A 20,551-nucleotide genomic window follows, 5' to 3' on the forward strand; every position below is an offset into this window, starting at 1 on the left:
CCTGTAGGTCCTTGCAGAAGAAGCTGGTCCTATCATTTTTATTATTATTATTATTATCTTTTTTTTATTTATTTATTAGTAGTATTATAAGCTACAAGGAAAACAGTACAGTAACTCTTGCTGGTGAGTTCAGTGCTGTCTCTGCTATGTCACTTCAGACCTAGGACCTGTCTGTTTTGTGGTAGCCAATAGGTCTTTTCTGGACAACCAGATACAGCCTGCAACGTACTGGCAGTGACAGGAGATGGCATTCCAGTCATACTGGGCAGACATGATTGTACCATCTTCTGTTACTCTGGTGGTGATTTGTGATGAACTCACCTGGCATATTGCCTCAGCCCAGGGATTACAGTGCATCTCCTCAGCGCAGAATTTAAGCAGGGAGCTGTGCAAAACCAGGCTTTGCTGTGAGACTGAATACACTGCTCTTTCCTTTTCCCCTGAGGATGATTTACCTTGAGATTGTGCTGGACCTTGGGAAATTCTCTAACCCCAATACTAATATCAACTCCCCTCACACCAGTTTAGGGAGTGACAGTGACTATTCCCTAAATTTCATCAGTCTGCAGTTGTCTTGCTTTAAAATCTTATGTCTCTTCTTATCAGGTACGGGTATTCTTTGTAACCTCTGCTGAACTGCTATGGAACATTTCTGCACACTGCAAAACGGCCACTGAATATTTCCCCCTGGACATCTGTGCCAAATTCAGTGGTTCTTAGGGAGATCATGCCATTGAACTTTTAAAGCTTTCTGGGGACTGTAGGTGACATGTTATGTAAACGTCTCTGTCTACCCTTGCTTCCCTATCTGTCTGGATACATTTCCTTACCCTTTCCTCAAAACGTACATCTGGCTCTGTCAGAGAGACCTGGGGAAGCAGAAAACATGATGAAGGCACTAGCAGTGTGAATACATACAGAATTAAGACTTCTAGCTGCTACAGCATGTCACTTCTGCCTGCAACCTACTAAAGCAGAAAAGTCTTGTGGCTCTGCTTCACTGGGTTACATGACACATGCCAGAAAGTGTGACACATGCCACTCCCCATCTCCTTGGCATTATTAGGCCAGGGTAGGAAGCACAACCAAAGAACATGCACACAACTTTGACAGGTTCTGCCTAATCCACCCACATGATGACATTTCTTATGCTAAGTGCCAGAGCGGTGTAGGGAAACTACTGCCTTACCAGCTGCTGGCAAGTCGGACTTAGTTTCATGGCTATGTTTAAGAGATAGGCTGACATTACATTAAGAAGTCTTTGTCTCCTTTGGTGCAGTGCTTAGAGAATGACATCAAAAGCCTTCCTAATTCACCCCCTAGGTCATGGCACAGAGCTGTGCTACTCCAGGAGACCCTGAGTCACGGTGGCATCCATGACTAGCCTCATTCCACGGAAGGAAGTAATGTTCTTTGAGTGTAAAACAACCAGGAGTAGATTACATCCCTTCTCATCCCAGTTTAGCCCTGCTGGCTGTTGGGACAGGCACTGGAGAGGCAGGAACAACCTCTAATTTCCCAGCCTTGCTCCTCCCCACCCCTACCTCAGGGAAGCTGTTCCTCTCCATGCTGGGACACGCAATGTGGGCAAACCACACAAGAAGGGTTTGCTCAACCAGGCAAGGAAGAGGATGTTCTGGCACTCCTCTCTGATGTGGTACAGAATTATGTCACATAGTGAGACATCCATCTCTCCTTCAACAGGCTAGGCGTATCTGATCATGAGGATGCTGTGTGTTCTCCATCCCTTGGCATTTGTCCTTGTAATTAGTCTATCTGTTTCTGATTTATTTATTTTCAGGCAGTCTTCTGCACCCTTTCTCCCTCACTTGGGCACATGGGGCAAACCACAGACTTGCCCTTAAACTACACAGAGAAATAAAATCAGAAACAGACAAACCACAAGAATCAATAGCAACAAGCAGAAAGCACATGATTGGATGATGCAGTTCCCTTTGGAGATCCATCTGCCTTGAAATGTGATGTAACTAGGCTCACATACCGTGTCTGTGAAGGGGGTAACAGATCCCTTTTCATAACCTGACTCACAGGGTAAAGCTACGCTAGCTCAGAGAAGCCAAGCCATGTTTAAAAAATCATTTCTAAAGAAGAAAAAGAAGTACAGTTTGTGTTCACAGAGCTAAAGTGATTGCTTTCAAGTCTGACATGACTCCTGTTACTGTTTTATTGTTGCTTCCTAGAATTTAGGCTTGAATTTGGCAGAAGTTGAGAAGCAAGGGCATACATAGAATCACTTGTGAGAATCAGTGTGTCTGTGTGCAAGGGCCAATTGTTTCTGGAATAAACACCAGTCTCTAGACTGCTATTTGATGTGGCAATATAAAATGGCAGTCAGACACATGTAGGCAAGGCAATTTACCTTTTTCCTACAAATAAACACAACCGGGTAATGAACAACACCTCCCAGTGCCATTAAAATTAATTCCATAACTGTTCCTCTTTTGTCTCCAAAAGGTAACATTGTTGCCTGAGAGGGAGTATCATGACATTAATCAAAAATAGATGGCCAGTACAAGAAATGAAGGCCAAGGAGATGAGTATAAATATCTTCTTGCATATCCAGAATACAGAAGCTCTCTGAAAACATTGTAATTAGAGTTGATACACTCTATAAAGCCATACAGATAGTATGCATAACTGTCATACCTATACTTAACATCTTTGATACCCTGTGATTCTGTAGCCCTTCATCTGGTGAACTGTGTGAAGCTGTTGATCGTATGATAGATCAGGCAATGGAGAAACTCTCCAGACAGAAATATCTACTTGTTCCTGGCTAGGAAGAATAAACCTTTCCTGTTTTTGGAATCCACAGAAATACAGATGCAAAAGCAGGACATGGATAAATGAGAGAAGATATGGTATTGCTCCTACAAGTAGAACATTCTGTCTTCGAGATAGGTGAGTACTTCCAAACTTCCCAAATGTTTCATTGCTCTACAGATAGATAGCAGATCTTCCCACCTCTCTTTCCAGATATTCCAGCATTTTAAGCCATAATAGAACCAAGCAGAAAGCAGAAGTTAGTCTCGAAAAAAAGACATGAGACAAATAAAATAAAATTAAAAAAAAAAAGGCAAAAAAGTCTGAGGACCCTAAATTCCATAGTCAACCTCCTGGATATGGCCACAGAATTTTGCACATCTCCACAAAGACGTGGCTGATTCTCATTTCCCATTAGCAGAACTTGGTGCAGCTGTACAAACAGCATATTTCTACACCTACAGGCATTCATTCATTTCCTCCAGTGAGGTTTTTAATTTGACTGGCAGGTAGCCTATCTGGACCGCTGATAAGAAAAAAATCACCCTCCATTCTTTACATCTCCACTGCCTTTCCTCTGATTCTCACCATGGAAGCGTACAAAGAATTAAAGAGCTCTCCAAAGGTTTGTAACCAAATATTCACCCTAAGAGAGGTAGATTATATTTGCTTACTGTATCCATTGCCATGCTGGCATGTGTACAAGACTAACTCCTTGGGGTAATATTGAATACTTTGAGAAAACTTTTGTTTATAATAAACTGTTTGCCAGTGGGTGCACATTTGGTGTTGTCCAGGGTATACTAGTGCTTGAGTTCACACGGTTTATGAGACAGCACCTTGTCTAGCTTCACAAACACACCTTCAGGGACAGTCCTGGGGTGTGGTTAATTTACCTTAGTCTTTTGCAGGATGATTAAGAGTATTTTGAAATTCTCTCAGGCATTTCACCAAGAGAAAATGTAATTAAACAATGTACAGAGGAAACATATTCTTTCAGGAAATGCAACCTGGTCTTAATAGGCTTGCTCTTTTGCTAGTATACATATCTTGACAACATTTTAAGTGGAGAAAAATTAAAACAATATTTACATTCAATAATATTTAGAGTATTGTTTTCCATAAAGTAAAAACATTGAAGTTGTTCATTGTTTCATTTAATTTTGTTTTGAACTTTATAACATTCATGTATTTAGTATTTTGCCTACTAAATTAGGTATTTTATTGTCACTATGACTTTTGGCTTTCTGCTGTGAGAATGATTTGACACTTATGGAACACTTCCATTATGTCAAATGTATTTTTCTGAATTTTTAATCCATGAAACTTCAGCACCTTCACTTTTTTCCCAAATATTGATGTTTCCCATAGAATGGAGATTCTGTTTCCTGACCAGCTCTGCTAACATTTCTTGTTCTATCAAAAAGAAAGGGGGGAGGGTGTCACAAATGCACAGCTGTAAACTTGTCAGGATACATTTCTTATTGTTGGCTCATATATTGCCCTCTTTTGGTAGCTTTTGTACTGTACTACACATAAAAATTTGAACAAGTGCTGCAGCTACTCAGCATCCGAAGGGGACTAAATGCTGAATGTTAAAACTAAGTAACTGTATGAGGAGAGCAATGGGTTGCAATCTTGAACTAGCTTATAGATGCATCTTATCAGGAAAGGAAAAGCACTAGGGAGTGAATGAAACAGTGCAGTATAAAACTGAACTATAAAGGTCAATGAGAAAGAAGGAAAAGAAGGATCTGTATATATTCACTTATGTCAATAATTTAACTCCATATCTTGACTTCCATCCTGTGGTGACAAACATAGCTTTCAAGTATTTGTTCAATCAAGATTTGTAAAGGGAAGCTCTATCCTAATCATCATCCCCTGGTCCTTGTTGTTTTTTTTATAATCTATACAGGGGTTTTATTAAATTCTCATGAGTATTGACCAGTCAAGACCAGAAGAGTGCCCACTAACTCTCCAAGACTAAATCCCTGCCAAAGTCAACACTTCTGTTTTCACTATTAAATTTCTGAAAGATAAAATTAAATAATACATATTCTTTTTACACACTAATTTACTAATACTAATTATAAAATCATGTGATACTTACTGCATTATAAGTCTAGAATCATTATTTAAGTGAAACACTGAAGTGTTGATTTTTTCCAGAGAGAGTTTTCTACTATTCCTGACCAAAATAAAAATAAAAAAAATTAAAAAAAAAGAGCAACAATCTCAGTCTGTTGCAATGATTAAAAAAGTCTAAGGAGCTGGGTATTCACCTTCCCTTGACTTTCAAAAATAATAAAGTACTAACTCACCCAAAATGCCATTCTTAGAGAATGAACTGCTCTCTACTTCAGATAATTCTCAGTTATAAGCACAATAAATGGTTACACAGAAGAGATATTCCCACCGTATCTGTGATCCCAGTTCAGCATTTCACAGCCCTATTCTTTAAAGATTAATTTTTCTTGGTTTGAAAATCAGCATCAGGAATTCAGGCTCACAAGAACTCTTTTATGAACAGTCGCAGAGATGATTTCAGAGCTCAGAAAGGAGCTATGCCTCCCACCTTGAATTTTGGAGTTTTTGTGGCAACTCCGTATAATCAGGAATTCTTGGAATAGGGAAGGACTCCCAGCCTTCCAATGTAAAGACATAAAGCTGTGCTTTAGGCATTCTCCAGTGCTTTATTCAAACCTATCCATCCCAAAGCCCCAGCAATATGAACTCCCCTTAAAAGACCATCTGACTGTCTTCCAATTTTCACCTTGAAAAAAATACACCCAAAAGGCTTAATTCCACTGCCTTCCTCCCTTTTAGTTATATGATGCTGCCTAGTTTAAGCCTTTGCAGACCTCTGTTCTGCGCATAAGAATGCAGCAATCAAGCCTTATGGAAATATGACTGCCTGCTGATTTTGATGCAGCTAATATGAACCTTTCAGTGGCCAAGGGCTCAAAGACTTTTGTCACATTTCCTCAGAGGTCTAACCAAGCCCCTTCTGCTCCAATCCAACAAAGTGCTTAAACATGTGCACCCTTTAAGCTGATATGTAGTTCCTTTGTTAAAGCCACCCAGCAGGGCTGTAAAGGGAGTTGTAAATCAGCAGCACAGCTCATGCACTTTAAGTTTATGCTTAATGAGATACTGGGTTTGAGCCTCAGTCTTTCCCCCAAAGTGATTTTTCCAGCCTTTGAATCTTTGTGGGATTTTTTCCAACTCCTTCCAGTCAGTCAGTGGCTGGCAATATTCGACACAGATTTGAATGTAATGGCACAGAGCTTTATACACGAACTCTAACACCCCTGTAACAGACATCGGTATGTGCGTAGCCTTCACCACTACACAAAATCATCTCTCACTCCCATCTTTCTGTTGTACGCTATACCTTGAAGGTCTATCAGCACTATTGGTGGCCAGGGCATACACATTCCAATATATCTTCTTTTCTGTGTCTGTGTGTGTGAGTTGTTTGGGGGAATTTGTACACAGCTTTCTAGTATCTGCCTGTCCTTTCATAGTATTTCTCTGCTGTCTCCTGTTTGCATTCCTTGCTATTTTAGTATCATCAGCACATTTCACTATGCTGTTTAGCTCTACTTTGAGATGAGCATAGAGGTATTAAATAGAATGATGTCTGTCAAAGTTCCCTGCCATGACCCACAGGACATTCCTACAAGCTACAAGAACACTGCAGTTGATCATTGCGCTTTGTTTGCATTCTTTCTCCCATCTCGGTCTACACGGCAGTGTTCCCTGCCAAAACAAGTTCTTTCTCTCAGCATGAATACCTGAAAGAGTAGCAAATTACATATTCAGTGCTCCCTATATCCACTCTCCTGCATTCCCACCCAGTCTGTTTATCTCTCCACTCACTTGCTGTACATGCCTTGCTTGGAGCATGCTGACCGTAGATTTGGTCCCCAAATCTATAATATACAGAATATATAATGTTCATATTAACATGAAGGAAATGTTTAACATGCTTTAACATATCTGTTGTGGTTTAAGCCCAGCCAGTAACTCAGAACCACGCAGCTACTCTCCCACTCCCTCCCCCTTCTTTCTCCCCAGCTCCCAGAGGGATGGAGAGGAGAATCAAAAGAATGTAATTCCCACAGCTTAGGATAAGAGCAGTCTGGTAACTAAGGTATAACACAAACCACTACTGCTGCCACCAGTAATAATAATGACAAGGGAAATAACAAGGGAAGAGAATACAACCGCTCACCACCCACCGACCAATACCCAGCCCAACTGAGCAGTGATCTAACCCTTCCAGGTAATTGCCCCCAGTTTATATAGTGGGCATGACATGCTGTGGTATGGAATACCCCTTTGGCTAGTTTGGGTCAGGTGTCCTATCTCTGCTTTCTCCTGGCTTCTTCTCCTCCCTGGAAGAGCATGAGACTCAGAAAGTCCTTGGTCAGAGTAAACATTACTGAGCAGCAACTAAAAACATCGGTGTTATCAGTGCTGTTCCCAGGCTTAAAGTCAAAACACAGCACTGCACCAGCTACTAAGGAGAAAAATGACTGCTACTGCTGAACCAAGGACAGTATCCACCCCTTATTCCATACCATTCATATCATGATCAGATCCTACATTTTTCAATATACCATCACTCTTGTCTCATATATATACATATATATACCTACACACACACACACACACACAAAGAGAGAGAGATTATTCCTTAGTGCATGGACCAATCTCTGTAAAGCCTCTGAGTTCATCTGCTCCATGATGTCAGGCTCCATCTCTTGTAACAGTTTTTCAGAGCAGGAGAGAGAGTGTGATGTAGTCAATCTTCCAGGCCTCCCCATATTTGTACTTCAACCATCATTCTCATGCCAAAGAGGCTTTAACCACTTGGCTTGCTTAATTGCAGCACATTTCACACTCGTGAATAACCTGGGCAATAGCGTCCATTGCTAAGTCCACCCCTAGATCATGAATCCATCTCTATGTTGCATCTCTGCCCTGATGGCCTGAAGTGTCATGGGCCCATCAGGCTCAAAATAATTCACCCTCCCCTCCAGCAGTTTCTGCAACTTGTCACTGGGGACTCCATACAGATGCCTTAATCTCCGATGATTCCAAAGCACTGGAGGGGCCCAGTGGACTAGATACTTGCCCATAATGTCCCACACACCCTGCCACTCATGACTGTCCAGCCTCGGGAAAAATCTCCTGGTTCTCCTATATCATCATCTAATCCTAGACAAGACCCAAACACGACTCTGCTTAACTTTCGAGATCAGACAAAATGGTCGTGCATAAAGCACACTCTGAATGCATGCCAACATGGTGATCCCCATCACAATCAGCAGGCAGGTCTCAAGGGTACCCAAAGGCCATTCAAAACCTTCAGAATTCTCAAATGATGCTGCTGTACTTGTCACTGGGGTTGGTGTAGCTGCTGTGCTTGGAGTTGGAGTAGCTGTGTTATCTGTTGCAATCAGAGATTGAGTAGCTGCTGTACTTGTCACTAGGGCATGTAGGAATGTCTCCCTCATAGGCTGACCACCCAAGGAGGGGAAAAAGATGTGTAATTGCTATACACTTCTATTATATACCTCCCAAAGTATAGAGGTGGCGACCACACTAGGAACACAAGCCAGATCAGTTTCATGATCAACGAGCCTATTGTATTACAAGCCATTACCATAAAGTACAGTGAAACGAGAACCTTAGCCCAAGGCCCCCAGCCGATAAACACTAACACAGCAAGTACCATCTGTAAGTAAGGTACAACATGCTGAAGCTCTGAGATCAAGAGCAACAACTTTGAGAGCCAATAAATCAGCATTGTGACGAGTGACTATTAATCCAAAACAATGAATGCTTATCAAAAATATGTTTAGACACACTCTGGTCAGAACTGTCATTATCTCAACCCTGCATGCCCCACATTGGGTGCCAAAAAGAACTGTTGTGGTTTAAGCACAGCCAGTTACTCAGAACCACACAGCCGCTCTCCCACTCCTTCCCCCTTCTTCCCCCCCCAGTTCCCAGAGGGATGGGGAGGAGAATCAAAAGAATGTAATTCCCACAGCTTGGGATAAGAGCAGTCTGGTAACTAAGGTATAACACAAACCACTACTGCTGCCACCAATAATAATAATGACAAGGGAAATAACAAGGGAAGAGAATACAACCGCTCACCACCCACCGACCAATACCCAGCCCAACTGAGCAGTGATCTAGCCCTTCCAGGTAACTGCCCCCAGTTTATATAGTGGGCATGACATGCTGTGGTATGGAATACCCCTTTGGCTAGTTTGGGTCAGGTGTCTTGTCTCTTCTTCCTCTCTGCTTCCCCTCCTCCCTGACAGAGCATGAGACTCAGAAAGTCCTTGGTCAGAGTAAACATTACTAGCAGCAACTAAAATCATCGGTGTTATCAGCGCTGTTCCCAGGCTTAAAGTCAAAAACACAGCACTGCACCAGCTACTAAGAAGGAGAAAAATGACTACTGCTGCTGAACCCAGGACAGTATCCAAGACTACACCACTTGCTCCTCCTGGTAATATTTGCCTCTGTCTTTCCTCAGGATTAGTGGGTGAAGAAGAGTTTGGCCTAAAATGTTTAAGAAATTTTCCTTGATTTATGACTTTTGAGGCCAGAAAGGACCGTTAACACACCCTGTCTAATCTCTTCTGTGTCACAGACTATAGCATTGCCCTATTGCCCATATACTAACCCCAATGATTTCTGTTTGGCTGACAGATATTTTCCAGAAAGGGATCCAGTTTTGATATGTACACTATCACTTTCTTGGGCAGTTTGTTTCAGCAGTTCATCACAGTTATTGCTACAAATCTGAGTCTCATTGCTTGCCTAATTTGCTTGTCTTATACTTCCACCCACTGATTCTTGTAATATGCTCATCTGATGCAAGACACTTTTTTCTTGGTGTGAAGGTAACTATACACTGTAATCCAGTCATTTTGATAAAGGAAACAAAGCATATTTTCCAATCTGCAAGTGGTTCTTTTGCCTTTTATCTCACCCTTTTTAAGATTTCTAGCACTCAAAACACTGTAACACACCACTGCCACATAGGCAGCATTACACTAAACTCGTCTGTCCCTGCTAATTCATTCAAAGACAACATTAATCCTCTTTCACACCATCAGAACCCTGTGTCCAGTTGCTTCCCCATAATGATACCAAAGCCTTTTCAAGCAACACCCTTGGGATACAATTTCTAGTGCATCAGTAGAGCCACTGTTACTGCACAACTTAAAATTCATCTTGTCTGCAGAGGTCTTGCTCACCAAATTTGGGCTGCTCCATCTTCATAATTTATTTATCATTCCACCAATTTCAATTTCCTCCTTAATTTACTAAGCATTGTTTTACTAGGGATGTACTTGTCTCTCAGCCATTAAGGACAATTCTGCAGCCTGCCAGGCGTAACATCCATTTCTGCAAACTGACTCCAGAGCTTTCATTCAGAGCTGACAGATACTTTTTGACATCTATCAGTTAGTCAGTTCTTAATCCACTCAGCAGTCACTCAATATCTATTGTACAGCACTCATTTTTTCTAAGTGCCTAAACAGAGGAGGCAAACAAGTGTATTTGAATGCTGAAAAAATAGACTTAGAACCTAAATCCTGCAAAGTGTTAAAGAGCCCCTAATCCCCACTGGTGCCTAAACACTTATTAGCATGCAGATTTATGACACTAGTTTCAGGTCTACAGTTATGAAACCTCATGTTTTGTATATTTTTCTGTTGATATTAGATTCTCTTATCCACGAAAGGCAATACTTAGACATCACAGCTGTTGGATGGACCACACATTTTATTTTCTAGTTACACACACAGAGCTTTCCTTTTGTTTCTCTGCATCTCCACAGGTAACTGTTATTTTTCAAAAATAGTTGTAATGTCAGTGTAAATCTGTTAGATAATACTTGTAATAATGTTGGGTGTGTATTGTACTGCTATAGTGATTTCATACATATATTCAAAGATCCTAACTATTCCCTCATCTGTTTCTATCAATAGGATTTATTTATTTGTGTCATAGTGTTTCTTTCTTTCTTGTTAATTGCTTCAAGTTATTTTATGTAATTAAAGACAGATGGTAAAGCAAAGTTCAGTATCTCATCCATTTGTTAATCAGTGGCTTATGCAGCTCTATAAATGTAGCAGGGATGTTATGATTTTGGGGGTTTGTGTGCTGTGCTTTAAATTAAGTACTGGGACCAATTCCTAGTTATGCTGAAGCCAATGACAAAAACTGCCATTGACCAGGATCTCGCAGTGGGAGACTGTGGATGAGGAAAGCTGTAGCCAGCTAGTGTGGTGTTTATGCTTTACAGAGGCACCCGCTCTTAGACCCAGGTCTTACTGTGGACCTTTGCATCAACAGCATCCGTGGCATGTTGGTGGGAAATGAGGAGCCAGGTCAGAGTGTCAGTGTTTGTTCTCCTGACTTTGTGGAAACCCATCCTTGGTTTCAGCATTCTTTGGATTTATTCTATTTTGGAGGATTTTTATTTTTTTTTTCCCCATATGCAAGGGAGCAAAACATCTGTTTTTGTTAAGGACATCTTGTTCTTCAGATTAGAGAGAATCACCAAGTAAAGGGAGAACAAATAAAAGTCTCCAGAGGAAATAGAGGCCCACCATGTACTCCCCCTGGGTAGCCATCTTGAACTGATTCAGTGTTGTCCACAGCCGGCAGCCTGCAAGCAGGCTCTCTCCCTCCCACACAGGCCATGCGCCACTCACTTCATACCCAACCGATTCATGGGCTTATTTTGCACCAGCTATTTTTTATCTCCAGCTCTATCTGCAGAGTGCTCTCCTCACTATGAAATCCATCAGCAGGCTGCAGCGTACTGTATTATTTTGATGCCTTCGCCTTTCTTCTTTCATAAAGATTAGTCATGTTTTTGCTGATGTGCCTGCCTGTTCCCCTTGCTCACAGACTGAGTGTTCTGTTCACACAGCCACACAGCCATCAGTGGCAGCAGTGGGTTTCTGACCAATTTGATTCTCATCTGCTTTTGCCTATCTTTCAGTCCAACAAGCAATTTGGCTTTATCTGTTTTGATTCAGTACTAGCCTTCTCCTATTGTTTCTCACATTCTTGCATTTCCACCAGAGTATGTGACTGACAGAAATGCAATTCCCCAATTAGATTACAAGGGGTGTGCTGGGAATCACAAGTCAGCCTAAGGATTTATGTGCTACACCAAATTATCGTAACTGACACAATACTTCCAGCAAGCAAGTTTGGAAATATCAGAATCTCCCCTATCCTCTCTCCACCCCCCTTCCTTGAGAAGGCCACATTAGAGAGAGCAAGGATTTCTCATCGCTACCATGAGTCATGCTCACACTGAGCACATGGTTGGTGAGGTCAGCAACAAGGGTTACTGGGCTTGGACTATAGAAAAAATGGATTCTGCTAAGTGACAGAACAGTCAGAGCAACATGAAAGAAGGAGAGGAATGCAGAAGCCACCAAGGCCCCTAAACCACAGGCAGAACAGGGGCAGAGAAGGACTCATGCTTCTTGGAAGAATGAGCAGAGACAGGTGGCATGAGACACTTTGCTCTTTTATTCACTTAACCTTTTGGCCTTTAACATAAGCTTTTATTTTTCCCCGTGAATGTCCACAAATGGGGGAAATGCACCTATTTTACTCAGCCTAGGATGGGAATTTTAAAATCACAAACACACTTCTTGTTCTCAGGAACATGCAGTGAGGCATATTTGAAAATAAATGGGTAACTTTGCAGATATTCAACTTTAAGCACATGCTTAAGTCTCAATAAAGATAATGTAATTTAAGCAAAGTTTAATACAACATGCGCTTGGTTAAGTACTCGAATCAGATCACAAACAATGAAGGATTATCCAGCAGTCCAGCAGTGGACTGCAGGATAGTACTTAGATTGTGTGTGTACATGTTCCTGTGAAACATGTTTCGTCCTTCAGGAAACCAGCTGTAGTTGCAACCTATTGTAAAAAATGCCAATTGAAAATTCTGAACTGCTTTAACCACAGAGAAAAAAAATCTCTAATGTTGATGTTGAAATACAGTTTTCAGTTTTAAAGGTTGATAGTTTTTTGTTAGTTAGTTAGTTAGTTTGCTTGTTTTAATTCTTAAATGCTAGAGCAGCAAGCAGACACACTTTACAATCTATTGCATCAAGCTCTTTTTCAGTAGTTTGGCTCCTGCCAACAGCAGGTTCAGAACTGCCAGTTCTAATTAAGAACTTTATTTTAAAGATATATTTCACAGTTTATTCATGGCACTCTGAGAAATTTAAATTGCTGGATTGAGTAAATGGATACAGTTTCTTTTCTATTGATTCCCAAGTAATGGATTTAATTAATTGTTTCAGTAATTCCTGATTGATCTACTATAGCTGTTGAAATAAATTTCTTCTTTTAGGCAGGTCACCTAGAGTGGACTCCTTGAGTTGTGCCTATTTTTTTTGCTCAGGGTTTAACTGAATTTTATTTTCCTTGATAATTTTGTATTGCACCAGTCTAAATAAGGCCAAAGATTATTCTTGCCTCAAGAATTCCAGTGACAAATTCTTTTACTAGTCCCAGTTGTAATAGACAGTCAATTGCCATCATAAACTCTGTATAAGTAGCATTATGAAATCTGTGATATTTTGATAACCCATGCTTCTCCCTGTTGTGGCCAGCAAGAAAATGCAAGTGAAACAGTTTTCTGCCTTCTAGATTTAGTGGGAAAATAGTGCCTTCAACAGCAGTCTTTTCTGAACACCAGCTCTAGAAATGTCACACATATGGGTGGCTAAACTTTACTTTGAGTTATTTCTCTGCCACCTAAGGCACACACTGAATGGAGTTTCAAAGGACCAAAATGTAGCCTGTGTTTACAATTATTAATCAAAGAGCATGTGTTATACTACTATAACTAGCACTTGTTTTCTTGTATACTTTATAAGCTTTTCAGGTGAAAAATATACTGGGTATTCTATTAAGTGGTGAAATAATAGATCATATCTTGATTTCATTATTTGGTTATTCAAGGTTAGAGAAACAGATAGTTTTACTTGTCCTCTTCAGTATGCTAATCATTAGCTATTTTAGGGCATGTTACCAGCAGCAAGTGTTCTGAATAACTTGTATAGTGACAGTATCACATCAGAAAAAGCCCTTACAATTCATTAGAGCCCTGTCTGCATTCTCACAATATTACTGACTTCACTAAGTGGCTGAGGTGTATCTTAACTAAGTGACTGAGATACACCTCAGTCATTTAGTGAAGTCAGGTGTTTGCATTTACCAGCAAGTTTTAAAGCATGACATAGGGTACAGATTCCTGAAGAGTTTTCAAATACAGATAGCATCTTCATAAATTTTGTCATTGAGACTCACCCCTACCTCCTGGTTTTGGTGGCTGAATAACAGCCCTGAGGCAACTACAACTGTTAACATTTAAAAGTGCTAGCTGAGAAATATTTAATGCATTTTTAGCTACTTGTAACACCATTAAATTGTAGCAGGAAAAAAAAACAAAACCAAACAACAAAGTCAATCCTCTCTGACCAGCCAACTCCTCAACAGACCACCAGCAGACACTCTTCAGGTCTTTGGTGGTCTGCAAACCTCAGGTTGAAATCCACTGCAGTATAGAAATGACCTCACACTTAGAGTAGATGAGAGTTCTTCACACCTGTATGTTATTTTCTTTTACAGTAAGAGACAGATCTGGCTTCAATCGCATGATAAAGACAGACATACAATTTTGACCAAGAGACATGTAACTAAGCCACCAATATATTCTCTTAATTCAAAGCAGGAATAAGGGGAACATTTCCAAATCCAAAGAATGTATTATATCATCAGCTCCTTGGTTTTAAGTTGTTCCAAATCATCACAAAGATTGTGTAAGAGCAGCTGATTCCCAATATAGATATCCTTTTCTTGGGCACTAAGTCATGCCAAGACCCTGGCTGAAATTTTACAAGGAGCGTCTCAGATTGTACTTTAAATAATAGTTATTAGTCATAAGGATTGGCTACCTTTCTTTTCTTTGAAAAGAAGCTATAAATGTACCATCGTTTATTCGTTTCTGAAATCATCACATTGTCCTGCCAGTGTTGGGTTAAATTTACAAAGTTTAAGAGCATATGTTGTGGGGTATATGTTTTGGATGCTCCTACTCCTTGAACTCAAGTTTAAGAGTTCATGTCCCATCAGCTGTAAATTCTATCAAAAGTGTGTTCAGCTAGCTGTAAGCACTTGAGTCTTTTCTGCAAATGTCTAAAGGTGGGATTTACTCCTCATTTATTTAAAATAATTTCCATATTGAATAAAAATAATATGATAATTACTTTTAGTCTTACATTGGCGTACCAGTTTCAAGGTCCAGTCATTAACTAGGACTCCAAGTTAATAAATGTATGGACAGAGAGGAAGAAAAATTTCCCTACCCCAAAGGGTTTGTAATGTAAACTCCTAATTTAAAATTCATTATTTTTACACATCACCTTACATAATATCACAGTGCCATAAAAGACTGAACACATGCTTGTAATTAAAGTGATGGCAGTCTCATCCCATTGTATGAAAAATAGCTCTATCATAATGGTCCTGACTTCATGCCAGAATAGCAGCTAATCCTGGGAGAAAGATGATCTAACGCTTACAGAACATGAAAATAGAATGAAATGTTGTGGTTCCAGCCTATTTTCTCTAGACTTGCTGGGTGATCTTGTGCGTGCTACTTAAGCTTTCAGTTCTTCAATTTACCCATCTGCACAACAGCAATAACAGTATTTATCTGACTCAGAAAAGTTTTAGTAAGGATAAATCCATAAATCAAGTCTCTTACATACTCTCAACAAACCTTCAGTGCAGCACCCATCATAGATAATCTCAAGAACCACACATGGACTACTGATTTTAGCCACATAATATGTCTAAAAAGTAAGAGTTCAGAAAATACTAGGCAGGAGCAAAAAGATCCATTATAGTCAAATAATTTCTATTCCTGTGCTATTTGTATGTCATCTCTAATATGCAATAAGGCTAAATCTTTTGTAAATGAACAGGGTCACAATAATATCTTACAGAGAGAGAAATTCTGGTAAATGCTACTGTGGATAACTTTTCATCTGAAAAGAATGCAGGAATAATGCTCAGTAGTCACAGCATCACTGTGTGCTTGTACCTAGCAGGAAATACTGATACCAGATCATCAAGGTCAGTAGTCCCATTCATTGACAAAACCATTCATGATATGAGAATGAATGAAGTGTCTTGAAAGTTAGCAGTCTCTGATTCTCTGAACAAGTTTCACAGTTCAGGACAGAACCAGTCTATCGGTGGCATACTTTCAGCATGTAATCGTCTGTAAAGTCACGTCCCAACAGAGATAATGAGGTCCCATTCATTATTTGCCAAAGAAGTACAGCAGGCTTAGACTGCTGCACTTCTGCTGGAAAATTAGGTGTTTGAAATTTGGACCTGATTCTACCTTCACTGAAGTCAATGATAAGACACCACCTGATTTCAAGGGAGCAGCAGCAGACTTTTTGTAATGCAGAGATGGCATTAAATTCACTTATGCCTCTCTCACAGAGTGGAAAGCAGGTCATGAGTCTGATGTTTGCAGCAATAATGAGGAGGCTTTAGAAACTAAATGGGATGTAGCTGATTATTTTAGCACAAACTGAACTGTAAGTACTAATGACTTACTAAGCATTATTCTTATCTGTTGCACAACCAGCACATGATGATGTCCAGAAATAGTGTAACATTATACTTTGGTAAAAGGCTCAAGGTCTGGTACTCTGTTCACTCACACCAGCATGAATCAGGAGGCAACTTCACTGGAGCAATTAATTTATGTAAGACAAAAGTTAGCAAGAGGAGAGTTAGGCTTAAAAAAGACCTCTACAAGCAGTGAAAGGGAAGAAGGTGTCACCTGCCCTCCACGCTGTTCATCTGAGGTAAGGGTAGCCCAGATAAGCTGTGCTTGTAGGGAGCCCAGCACCAGCAGTGTCCCCAGCAGCCCTCCTGTCACATAACCTGTCACAGCTTTGCTCGGGGTGAAAAAATCTGGGAGGATTGGGATGAGAGACAAATCAAGCAGATGGAGCCACCCCGAAGAAACACACAGGGAAGATCAGGCCCTCGAAATTTACAATGACACCAACTTACCTTGGACAGTCCCAGGCTAAGGTACAAGGTTGCTCTTAGCCAGATTGCCTGGCCACGGAGCTGGTGCATGGGTTGTAGTGAATATCCTGGAGATATGGTCTGGTTTTGACACTTGTCCTATCTCCCTGACAAACACAGCTGCCCTCAGCAGAGGGGCGTTAGCTGCTTCCGGCATCGGGTCCAAATTCCCTGTATTCAGTGCAGGGTATTCAGACAAGCTTATCTTCAGTGTGTTACCACAGGTTACTCACATATATTATTTAACCTTTGGTGAAAATGCAAATTTTTTGGTCCATTATCAGCTCCACTCCTGTTTATGCATGCCACATTCCCCACTACATGATTAAATGATCAGCATGTGCACTGCCTTGCCATAATTCCTTATTGCCTACCAGCTCCTGCCCTCAGTTGCAGGGCAGGACAGGGCACTGCCACAAGTCACCAGCTGTTCGCACAGGATTGCACAGAGGCTCATAATAGCATCCTGTTGCGAGCAGCTGCACGACACCAGGCAAGGCTACAGGTGAGCACACAAGATCCCTGCCAGGTCATCATCTGAGAGTTAGTCAGAGGATTGGTCTAGCACCAGGAACTGAAACCTGAGTCAGAGTCTGAGGCCAACAGAGCTATGTCCTTCCCAATGAGCACTTCTATTTTCTGAGCTCAGAGAAACTAGAAATATCATTATACAGCCCTTTTATATATTTTTACATAGACTCAGTATGTCGTTCTGTCGAGACAGCCACAGTATTTCAAAACCAGAAGCAGAAGACCCTTAACTCATTCTTTCCCTTATACATAGCAAACACTGGTACTTTAACAGCTGCAGGCATCCTCTACTATGTAAAAAAAAGCTAAAATTAAGATGAACAGTTCCTGTGCAAAAATTTAGCGTTCATTATAATAAACAACTCTAGCTTGTAAAGTTAAGGGGTCTTTTATACCATTACACTCTTCACCAGTACTATATTTTAAGCAGTATTTTAACTATTTCACAACTATCTGTTAATCAACATCTTCCATGGCTCAGAATAATTAACTAAATCAAAGATTTAAACTAAATCAATGCTCAACACAACTGCAGCCTTGTTTTTGAATGCTGAACCAAATTACAGAAAGCTTTGTTAGAAAGCAAACTAATGCCATTTTTCAGCTAAAACGTGCATACATATAAAGGCAAAATATTATTCAAAGCTAAAGTTGCAGATGAAATACAAGACTATGAATACTGAAAATGTCATATGGTACTTTAGATTAGGAACAATAACCTTTGCATTTTTCTATAGTACCTTACACCTGAGAAGTTTTAAATACATTACAATAATTAAGTCTGAAACATCACTGTGATATATGTCTCCATTTACAGATGGGTAAGCTGAGACTGTAAGTGGTTCTTTGTGCCAATTTGTGCCTTACCCAATCAATCAAAGAACAAAACAGCACAGAACTTATGATGTCCTGGCTTCCACTTCACTGGTCAAACTTTCACCAGATCATGTCTCATGCCAAGAGGACCTCATGCTAACAACCTCATTGTATTTGAGAGAGGGACCCAGAACTTTCAACTCCATTATTGCAGTAACACTTCATCACTTGTATTCCTGCCTATTAGTTTAGCATATACAATTATTTTTACAGCCAAATAAAATAAGTTCAGGAATTCACATATTTTTATTTTAATTATGAATCGTATTATTTTCCAAGCACGTCAATTAAAATATCATTGAAAGTCTTTCTCTCATTTGTCAAAAGTCCCAGTAAATTTATTCTCCTTTTATGTGGTACTGGATTATTTAATCTTCATTTTCTACATAGAACAAGCCCTGACTAGTAACTAGACGGCAGACATGACATGTCCAAATCCCAGAAACCTGGGCTCGTCTGACTTCATTGGTCTGTTGAGGGTTTGGCTTTTTTCCTGATCTTGCACATGTTAGCTCCATCTTTCTGCAAATGCATCAGCCAGCCTGCCTGAGCTAGTCACAGGCAGATTAGTAAAATTAGACATCTGCAGATGTTAGGCTACCAAAAATGAATGCCAATGCTGTGAAAAATATTTCAGGGGATTTCATTCTGTGAGGGACTATGGGATTTGTCAATGTGGAAGGCCTTCTGCCCCTACTCCAGTGCAGACGCTGCCTTTTATGACCCTTCTTTTTTCTCAGAGCTGCTGGGGCAGTTTCTGAGCCAGAACTGGGGCTGAAGCTCAGATGTGAGGTGCCAAGGTATCAGCAAAGCCTAAGGTATTGGGATACTCCTGCATGATAACATATCTGCATGAAAAGGAATTGCATGGTTTATAAGAGTTAGCAGGCAGCACAGCTAACAAGGACAGAGCAGCATGATCCATGGAAGTGTTGAGCAACCACAACTCCCATTTACTTCAGCACTTTTGCAGATCAGACCCTCAGGATTATTTGCTTTTTGAAATAAGCCAGTTGTGGTCTACATCATTCTGTTCTCTTGGCAGTAATGGCCCAAGCCATTCCTTGCTGGCTTTGACCAGCCATGATCAGCATGGCTTCTGATCATAGACCATGTCACACAGCTATTTTTAGCATATCAAATACACTGAGAGACGAAGGGCCCATTTTTTGTGAAGTGATTGAAATGCCTTCTCACTGAAAGCATTTCTCTCTCCAGGCTCAGCAGATTGTTGTTTTTTGACAAACTATGAGTCCCCATCTTGCCACTGGGCAGACTGCTTGGGAGAAAAGAATCAGTTAGCTAGATTATAAAAGCTATAGATGATTTGTTTATTATATCACTTCATCTATCTTTTCAGTGTCATTGTTCTGTCAAGTAATCAAGATGAATAAGGGCTACATCACAATTGCACTTTGCTTTGACTCACACAAACCAAGAGAGACGGATCAATGGTGGCTGTCAGGCACTGCACCCACTCCCTCTGCTGTCCCTTGGAAGGAGCCTTTGTTCATTTTTCCTCCTTTCTGGCTTCTCACTAGGAAGAGCCAATGGAGTAGGAATTTTCTTCGAGGTGATCTTCTGCATTGTTTACTCTTTTGCGTCAGTAGGAAAGAAAAGTAACTAAGCAACACAATACAGGGTTTTTTGACTCTGACTTACAAAATTCTAAGGGTTTTTTCCACAGTCTTTCCTACTGCCCTACATCACTGCCATTGATTTATCTGTTTCACTGTGAAAAGCTTATCCTCTGCTAGCCTGATTCACTGAGGTATCATGTAGGTGCCATTCATACACTCTCCCAAAAAGTTTACTCACAGGGTTTCATATGATGAGAAAATAACCTGGCTAAGACAGCTGTAATTGGATTTTTTTTTTTTTTTCTTAAAGTTTTTGAAAATGTTTTCTTGAGATTCATTGTGATGAGTTTAAATTTTTCTACAAAATATCTGAGGAACACAAAGGGACCTACCCAACCAAATCCAACTGCATTGCAACTTGGCTACCCACCTGGGTACAAATCCCTTCTTTGTCTGATTTAGAATATAGATGTAGGCATGGGGCTGCCACATGACTCCTTTAGTTGCTGGTTGCTTTGCAGAATTTCTCTGCCTCTCTCTAGCCCTCTTTCCCCATTTTCTGCCAATCTGCACTCT

The 20,551-nt window shown here is 40.4% G+C and overlaps 1 long non-coding RNA gene across 3 annotated transcripts in view; it reads left to right on the forward strand.

Annotated features, from left to right (window-relative positions):
- Nucleotides 1-2,826: 2,826 nt before the first annotated feature.
- The window catches only part of LOC130592638 (uncharacterized), a 52,225-nt gene continuing 34,500 nt past the window's right edge, over nucleotides 2,827-20,551 (forward strand). For all 3 annotated transcript variants that reach the window (XR_008970613.1, XR_008970615.1, XR_008970614.1), the window contains exon 1: nucleotides 2,827-2,922. This is a non-coding gene — a long non-coding RNA (uncharacterized LOC130592638). The remainder of the gene's footprint in view (nucleotides 2,923-20,551) is intronic.

Source organism: Pezoporus wallicus, unplaced genomic scaffold, assembly GCF_028554395.1.
Source record: "Pezoporus wallicus isolate ANWC-B61680 ecotype Strahan unplaced genomic scaffold, APGP_CSIRO_Pwel_v1 contig_7068, whole genome shotgun sequence".
Lineage (NCBI taxonomy): Eukaryota > Metazoa > Chordata > Aves > Psittaciformes > Psittacidae > Pezoporus > Pezoporus wallicus.